We start from the raw sequence: 8,853 nt of genomic DNA, 5'->3' as shown, positions 1-8,853 counted from the left end.
ACACGATTCAGTTAAATAGCTACCGTAAAATGTACATAACGTTAACTGAAATGCAAAATAATGTAACAAAATCGTCACTGATATGCAAAAAGTCGTAACTTATAAGAAATTCAAATTTCACTTTTTGATTGCTATAATGAATTTCATCGAATTACAACTCCCCACATCGTTTTATGAAAAAAAATATTGTCACGACTTTTCCCATTTCAGGTGACGATATGTAATTAATTTAAAATAGTTATGGGTCATTCCATTGGAAAGACAAAAATTTAAATATGCCCTAATTATCTCTTTTACAGTTATAACCTCTTTTTGAATGGCTACATTTCATTAACCTGTGAGAAAATGTTAAAAAAAAACAAAAGAAGTTGTAATGTTTGTCTATGGATAATTACTTTACACCAGTCACAAAGAGGACCTGTCCCACCAGTCACAAATTTAAATATTTTTAAATATTTCTATGAAGATTATATACACCTCATTTTTATTGAAAATGAAATCGTATAATTCATGTTTTACAACACAAATAAACCGTTCGTGAAAATTAAGAGGTTTAACTAAAATTCATCATTAAAAAAGCCATAATAAACTTTAGTTATTGTCTTTATTACTTAAAATTTTTTTTAAATTATTAGAACATTGAACGTTAAATGGTTAACCTATACAGTGCATCATTTGCTGGCCAAAAGTCGAGAAGTAACCAAATTGATTTGAAACTTAGTGTTTGGGGATTTTTGAGGTCGCTGTCTTCGGATATTATATCAGATTTTGGAAATTCAAAATGACGGATCCAAATTTTATAATTCTTTCCCTTTCACCAAAAACTTATGCATAAGCGGGGTTTTCAAGATCGCTGATTTCGAATCTGATTTAAGGTTTTTGCAATTTTAAATGGCGGATCCAATATGGCGACCAAATTTTATAACTTTTCCCTTTTCAGCATACACTCATATAAATGGGGAGTTTTCGTGTTTTGATTTCGAATCTGATACCAGATTTTTTAAATTCAAAATGGCGGATCAATAATCTAGTAGTCAAAGTTCCAAAGGGGCATATCATATTTTTCAAAAAGTAATTTTAGTTTGGTTTTCCACCAATCGAGGGGATTTTCACCGAGATAAGCTCGTTTTCTTTAAGCTAGGGCTTCAATGGAGCTTTAATTTAACATTTTCTAATATTTCCAGATTCTACATCCGAGCCTTGGCTTTCGCTGGAGGAATCTAATATTATTTTTAGTTTTCTTATGAGTACTTGTTGAAGGCCCATCAATGTTGCTTGATATACCACTTAACCGTTTAACGCCTGAAGCTAAAAGTCAGTCCGAACCCTGGTTAGAGAGACTTAGGGCCGGTTGTTCAATGTCTGATTAGCACTAATCGGAGGTAGAAGCTCCGGTTAAATACAACGACTGCTTTATCGATCACATGGTATATTCCTGATGTCGAAAACGTCGATAATGATGTTTAACCGGCTGGTAGTGATAACCAACATCATTATCGACGTTTTCGACATCATGCCTATAACATGAGATCGATAAAGCAGTCGTTGTATTTAACCGGAGCTTCTACCTCCGATTAGTGCTGATCAGACACTGAACAACCGGCCCTTAGAGCCATTTCAACTATATTAGAATGGACTCTCTGCCCATGTACACATTCGCATTCGCAAAACATTCGTATCATTTGATGCGATTGCGAATGTCGAATGCGAGTGTGTAAAATGATGCGAATCATCTACATAACGAATGCGAATGCAACATCCCTGGTATGTATGTACAGACGTACAAACCTAAAAATATACTTCTGCAATCTTTGAGAAAATTATAGCTCTCGAGTTGATATCCAGTCGTTCTCAAAGTCTATAAAATACATAAAATCAATCTTAGCCCTCTGATGCCCCACAAGGGACCTATGACGTTTTTAATGTTCGTCAAAAGCACTATACACCACTCTTGCCTTTTATGTATGAATAAGTACATTTTAATATATATACAGCTTTCAGTTTTTAATGTTTATGTTTACATGTTTAAATTAATTAAAAACCAAACTATCGCAATAAACGGTCGAAACGTCGGCAAAAAAAATAAAAAATAAAATAAAAAAGGCATTTTTATAAGCATTGGACTACATACCCGATAACAACACTTGATAAAAAAACAACAATAATAGTCGGTAGGAAGAAACTTGATCACTTAAAAAACTTTAAATTAAATATAGAAGCTACCAAGCAACCATAAGTTAAATTTTCGTGGATCTTCAATTACAACTCGTGCACCCCCATATTTTTTTCACGCCAGCGTAGACCCTCGTCGAGCCTCCCGTTGATTTATATACACGTTTTTTGTTTAAAAAATTGTTCTTGTCGTTCACGTTTACTGGTTGTAGGGTGCATACATGGTGAAAGAGTTTGCTGATGGCGCTTTCACAACACGACGAGGTGGCCGAGTGGTTAAGGCGTTGGACTGCTAATCCAATGTGCTCTGCACGCGTGGGTTCGAATCCCATCCTCGTCGCATCGTTTTTTGCAATATTCAATTTAATGCTGTTAGCAGAGCTTGTGCTTACACCAAGCCTTGTATTTGTCAAAAATTATATAAAATTCTGGTATGTGAGAGTATTTATTCTGGCTGGATGGGTAATTATGTACATACTACACATCTTCATACTAATGGCTTACGCTTGCACGAGTGCTTTTCCATTCTCGGCTAACTTTTATTTACCGCGATAAAGTCTATAAATAAAAAAAAATAAAATATTAAAAAAGTGTGTGTTTGCACACGGTGAGCTTTTACTTGTTTTGATAGTTATTAACCGGTATGTGCATATCGTCTCCTGAAATGCAAAAGGACGTAACAAACGTCGTGGCTGAAATTCAAAAAGTCGAAACTAATAAAAAATTCAAAATTCAGTTTTTGACTGATATGATGGATTTCATCGAATTACAGCTCCCACATCACTTAATGAAAAAAATAAACAAATTTTAGCCACGTCTTTTTCCATTTCAGTTGGGATGTTGTTACGGCTTTTTCCGTTTCAGGTGTCGATATGTACATATTTATTTACATATGAATGTATTTATGTATTAGCATTTCAGAATGAGAAATATGTGGTGTTAAAAAGGTTTTCAAATTTAGTAACTAATATAATAATAACATACATAATTTCGATTTAAAAAATACTTGCGACGAGGATGGGATTCGAACCCACGCGTGCAGAGCACATTGGATTAGCAGTCCAACGCCTTAACCACTCGGCCACCTCGTCGTTGTGATGAACGTACTCTATTTCCGCAATTGTACTCAAGCACTGCCTTACCATCATGATGTTGGCATAGCAGTTTTCGCTGTTGTATTTAAAAAGTGTAGTGTCGTAGCATAATAATAAATGGGTGTGCATATAGATTAATTTTTTTTACAGTATATGTACATAATTAATTGCAACAATTATTAATTGAACAGAAAATAAAAACAACAAATAATGAGTTGGTTTTATTAAATAATATATTTGGCTAATTCCACATAGCGAGGGGCATGAAATATTGTGAGCGAGCAAACTTCCCCATGCTTTCTCTCGTACGTCACTAACTCAACTGAAAATATAAGAAGTAATTTTTAGCAAAAAAAGCCGACTTCAACTCTCATATAAAAAAAATATATATATATATATATATATCTCATGATCCACTGATCGGATCTTAACCAGATTAGTACGGGACCACCTCTGAGACAATACCTTTCCGATGCAAAAAGAATTATCGAAATCGGTTCACGTGGTCCAAAGTTATGCGGTAACATACATAACAAAAAAAAAAAAAAAATATTCCGACGAACTGATAACCTCCTCCTTTTCTGGAAGTCGGTTAAAAATATGATAATAAATACAAGAAAATTGTATACCGAACGCATCGGATAATATGTCGATGAAATGCAACGTAGATTTTTTTATAATTTTATAAGGCCCATTTTTTGACTGCTAAAGTTATCGTGTGATTTAACTGCTCGTCAAGTGTATTGCTAAAGCAAACCGGTCGTTATTTTTGGCAGGTACTCGAGAAAACGGCAAGAATGATAGAATACAAGATTGCGCATTCCCGGCGGCGATGAAATTTCTCAAATAAAAGTAAACAAAGCTGAATAGAGGATAAAAAAAACTGCCAGAAGAGTAAATTTCCTTAATATTAAATTTTTCGGTAGGAAAGGTGGTTTAAATTGCAAAAATATATGTATGATTTATGAAATAATTAATAAAATATTAAAAAACGGGTATTTTTGTTAAAATCAGTGCATTAAAAATTTCTGAGGATAGTCAAAATCGGCTAAACCAAAGTAGCGGTCTATGGAATGCGCCACCTTTGTCCCCTACATCACACAGTGTTTCAGCAGGTGGAAATCAGTCATGGTGACATTTGATACAAAAAACCAGTTGCGCTTAGCGAGAACAATAAAAATCAAAAAAAAAAAAAAAATATAAAATACTAGAATCGGAGCGATACCAACTAATCAATTCAATATCAATTCTTTAGTTGTTATAGATTTTTCTCGTGAAGACATTTGCCATTTCTTTGGTAGTTCTCTTAATCATAAAAAAATTATTTGGAAATGTAGATGGTAAAGATTGCACAAGGGAACTAAAATGGGGCAACATTTTGTTGCGGCAAATGTTAAAGCTATTTTCGATTGACTTTTTTGTGCTGATTACGAATCAGTAATTATAAAGTGTCTATTAGCTTTAGATTTTGAGAAAAACGAGGTCAACGTGTAAAAAAATCGCGTTTTTTTCGCAATATTTTAGAAGCTATGTATAGCAAAGAAGCAAAAGGTGGTATTAGGCTTAAATTAAAGCAAGAAGTCTCGACTACTATTCCTGAAAATACATCCCTTCACATTAACTTGATGGCCACTTATAGTCGTTTATTTAACAGCGATACCTGATTTTGTGCGAAGTTTGAGTACCCACCGCAATTAGACAAAAGATGGTAGAGCCTTCCACTTTGGCTCAAATTAAGCTAGACCTTCGAAAATATTGCAAAAAACGCGATTTTTTGTCAATTTGACATCGTTTTTCTCAAAATCTGGAGAGAAAAAGAAAAAAATATATATCCAACCTCAAGAATAAGCCGCTAAAGCGAATTGCGTTCTCAGTATTTATATTTTTATTTTTTTCATTTACAACTAAGTAACCAGAAAGTTACTCACACGGCCCAAAGTAAAGAAAGAAATAATGGCAGAATATGCTAACCTCTATCAGTTTTCAAAATGTGCCTAACGAACTGTAAAAATAGTGCCGAAAAGGAGATGAAATTACGAAAAAATTAGAATTGCTCTCTTTTAAGGCTTTTTAAGAGCAACGTATTTTCAAAAATACCTTTTTTAAAGTACACTAAAATAATAAAATAATTATTAATTCATAATAAAATAATAATTATTGACAGTTCGGCAGTCGGCTGGGGAATTGATGAAACCAAGTTTTCTGAAAGTCTGGATTATACTGGATATATTATACTTTCTACTAACAAAGTCTAAAAATCTACCAATATTTTTCGGAAAGAAAGCCAAGAGATTTAAACGAAAGGAGTGTATGTATATGTCCATAATTTATCATGGGGCACCTTAAATAAAAATGAAAAGTAAACTCTGAACATAACCAATTTAAAAATCAAATAAATTTGTGTGGGAGGTTGTCAAACGAATAGGTTGCAAACTTCAACCATTTCAAAAATCTAATTTGAATAAAAAAAATATATAAGCGGTGAGTAATTGTTTGCGCCTCCTTTAAAATAAAACAGTGTCCGTGATCGAAAAAAATTCGATTCGAAATTTTTTTTGAGATTACGGCATTCGGTACTGAGTTTGCTTTTTCATTCAGATTCTATTGGAGAGAAAACAGCTCGTAAAGCTCATAAATTTACGAGCCTCATAAAAAAGCTGTGAAAATTTGTATGGAGCTCTATTTACGAGCCCCTCGTAAATTTACAAAAAAAAATTTATGCGCAAACGACCTCGTAAGCGTCAGTGTTGCCAAGGAGCCGAAGATTTTATACTCAAATGTATGATAAAATACTAAAAACAAATGAAAAAAATAATAGGTGAACAAAATTAGTAAATTTCATCCAGTAACTGTATTTAAATAGTTTTTCTGCAAATTCTCGCCTTCTTAATTATTCGTTCGAGCTGTTATATTTTTATGAAAAATTGAATATTTAAACCATTTCTGCGCCTCATGGACGACCATTTTTAACAACAAATTACAATAATAAACATTTCCGTATTTTTCTATGAAAAAAACGAAATGAAATTTTATTAGAAGTATAACAAAGATTCAAGCATAAGGTATGACATTGAAAGAAAGTTCGGAAATTGTGACAACTGTGCCGTTGTTCGTTTTGTTTACATTGTTTTTCTACCTCTTTGTGGTGTGTTTTTTTTTGTTTGTATCGATTTGATGTGTGTCTCCGAACGATTTCAATTTTAATTTCCTACAAATTTATGAGATAAAAAAAATTAAGTGCTTGGTGATTGGAACAAGTTCGTGCGTTTCTTCGTTCTCCCCAGAGGCGTGAATTTGCGGGAAAATTGGGTACATTTTTGAAGTCAGAACGTTGGTATTGAAAAATCGAGCCGTGCCGATGCTGCGCGATTGTAAAACACCTTCTATCATGAAAACCATATTTTATGAAATTTTTTGCTAATTTTCCAATTTTACTAATTATGTCATAGCACTTTTTCGTTTTATTTACTTGTTTTTATTCTTAGGCAGATGTCAAAAACGCTCAGAAATTTACTTTTTTTCTCCTTTGATTCCGTAATCTTGTTAGGTAGTTGGTTCATGGTAAATTCCATGACCGGACGTGTGATTCGAATCATGCCAGTCAGGCAAGAACGCGGGAATAAAAAAAAGGGTTTTTTGAGTGGGTCTGGCGCTACATTTTTATTTTGGCTGGAAAACGAACGAAAAGTAAGCATACCAAAGAAAACAACGAGAAGTTGAATTAAAACTTTTTAGTTGAAGAAGTGTCAAAAAGTGTTGCAGGCATAGTTGCCAACTTGGTGCTTTAAGCACTAGATTTAGTGCTTTTTGAAAATTAAAACGCCAAAAAAATTGTTTAGTGCCTAGTGCCTTTTTTAAACTAAAATTACTCGAGATAGTTAAAACCTGAAATAATTTGGAATATTTAAGGCTGTGGCAGCACTGAATTTACAAGAATCTACAAATTTAAATGGACTAAAATACAACCATTTTCAATTATAATAAACAAATTAAAATAAAAAGTTAACAAAAAAAAAATTGCGACGAGGATGGGATTCGAACCCACGCGTGCAGAGCACATTGGATTAGCAGTCCAACGCCTTAACCACTCGGCCACCTCGTCATTGTAGCCGCCGAGCGCAAAGTTGTGTTTTGTTATTGGTGACAACAATCGCACGGCATTACCGACAGTTTGTAATTCCCTTTCACCATGCTAGCTAGATGGCGCTACGAGAGCGTGTGAAGGTGAATATATATTAGCTGAATTTTTTTGTAAACGAGCGGCAAAAAAACGCTCAACTCGGATAAAATTTCCCTTTAGCTACTTAAGCAACCCTTATGCAAAATAGCGAATGATTTGTTGCCGCAAGGCTCATATCGAAATCGTTATGAAAAGTGTTTCTGTAACTCTAAAAATTCAGCTTGCGATATGGCTGTGGTGAGTTGTTAACATATCGATGGTATGACTGGAATGAAACGAACCATCCGTAATTTCTAGCGTGAAATTGTACATTAAATAAAAGTTGAATAAGTGCAATATTTATTATAAATCCGTCATTTGTTTGCACATATTTTGATTAGTTAACAAGTAAGAGCTAATATACCCATATTTAAGCATATGTACATGCATACATACATACATGTATATTATGGTGATTGACTCGGTTTTTCCAAATCGGTTTCCACAGGTTTTTGTGAGATTATTTAGGAGTTTTATTTGAAATCCTGACTTTTTGAATATCTAATAAACCGGATTTTTCCATTTTTTTCATTTTATACAAATCTTGACCCCTCAACAAAAATTTAGAGTTTTTCGAAGTTTTAAAGGCTTTTTCCAGTTTAAGGAAAACCAATAAATAGTTTTAAAATTATATCCTAGGTTATTGGGGGATGAACAGTTTATCATATTTGTTTATAATAAATGAATGTTTGCCGCGATCTACAACTCCACTCCACTTTTACTCACCTCCGAAGAAGCTTTTTTATGCCATTTGAAAACCCTATTTTACTGTTGTTACTGAATGCGAAAAAGTAAGAAAAAATGCAATAAATTATGAAAACTAAGTAAAAGAAAACCGTTCTATCCGGGTTTTTCTTAATTTCTCAATCAGGAAACTGTTTTTTTTTTTTTTTAATTTCAACTTTTCGAACAGCTCGAAAACCAGTGGGGGTGAGCTCCCTGATAAACAAAAAATTTTCGGGTAAAAGTGTCACCGTTTTTGCAATATTTACATTTTTTCTAATTAAAAAAAGAATCGTGCCTTTTCATGTGTTTTCTTTAACTGCAACTACAAACCGGGCAATTCTTAGTAAATTTTTTATGTAAAATACTTCCAGATAGTTGCCTCTCCATACTCAAATGCAATGTAGTTAAAATATATTAAGGAACCATCGTAAAATTAGGACTATTTCTGGATTATTAACTTTTTGATATTTTCTTCCCCAACTTTGACTATCTCGGGTGAAAAAAAAATGTACTGAGCTATAACTTTACATAAAAAAATTGCTCATTTCATAAAGATTTCAGAAAGGTGCCACACTTACTGTTTTGAATAGAAAAAAAAGTTATAGCCGCTTTTGTGGGTAAAGGACTGAGACACGCTAGAAT

The 8,853-nt window shown here is 33.2% G+C and overlaps 1 protein-coding gene, 1 long non-coding RNA gene and 3 other non-coding genes across 6 annotated transcripts in view; 2 read left to right on the top strand and 3 right to left on the bottom strand.

Moving 5' to 3' along the window:
• Nucleotides 1-8,853, top strand: part of LOC118737327 (IQ and ubiquitin-like domain-containing protein) — a 53,316-nt gene that overhangs the window by 42,672 nt on the left and 1,791 nt on the right. The window lies entirely within an intron of this gene.
• Nucleotides 1-8,853, bottom strand: part of LOC118737331 — a 131,939-nt gene that overhangs the window by 121,653 nt on the left and 1,433 nt on the right. The window lies entirely within an intron of this gene.
• Nucleotides 2,431-2,512, top strand: Trnas-gcu. Its single transcript has one exon. It is a non-coding gene; the product is annotated as a tRNA-Ser (tRNA).
• Trnas-gcu lies at nucleotides 3,182-3,263 on the bottom strand. Its single transcript has one exon. It is a non-coding gene; the product is annotated as a tRNA-Ser (tRNA).
• On the bottom strand, nucleotides 7,287-7,368 carry Trnas-gcu. Its single transcript has one exon. It is a non-coding gene; the product is annotated as a tRNA-Ser (tRNA).

This window comes from Rhagoletis pomonella, unplaced genomic scaffold (assembly GCF_013731165.1).
Source record: "Rhagoletis pomonella isolate Grant_MI unplaced genomic scaffold, Rhpom_1.0 Rhpom_scaffold_00004, whole genome shotgun sequence".
NCBI lineage: Eukaryota > Metazoa > Arthropoda > Insecta > Diptera > Tephritidae > Rhagoletis > Rhagoletis pomonella.
Note: the sequence above shows the minus strand (reverse complement) of the source record. Positions and strands in the feature narration are given on the sequence as shown.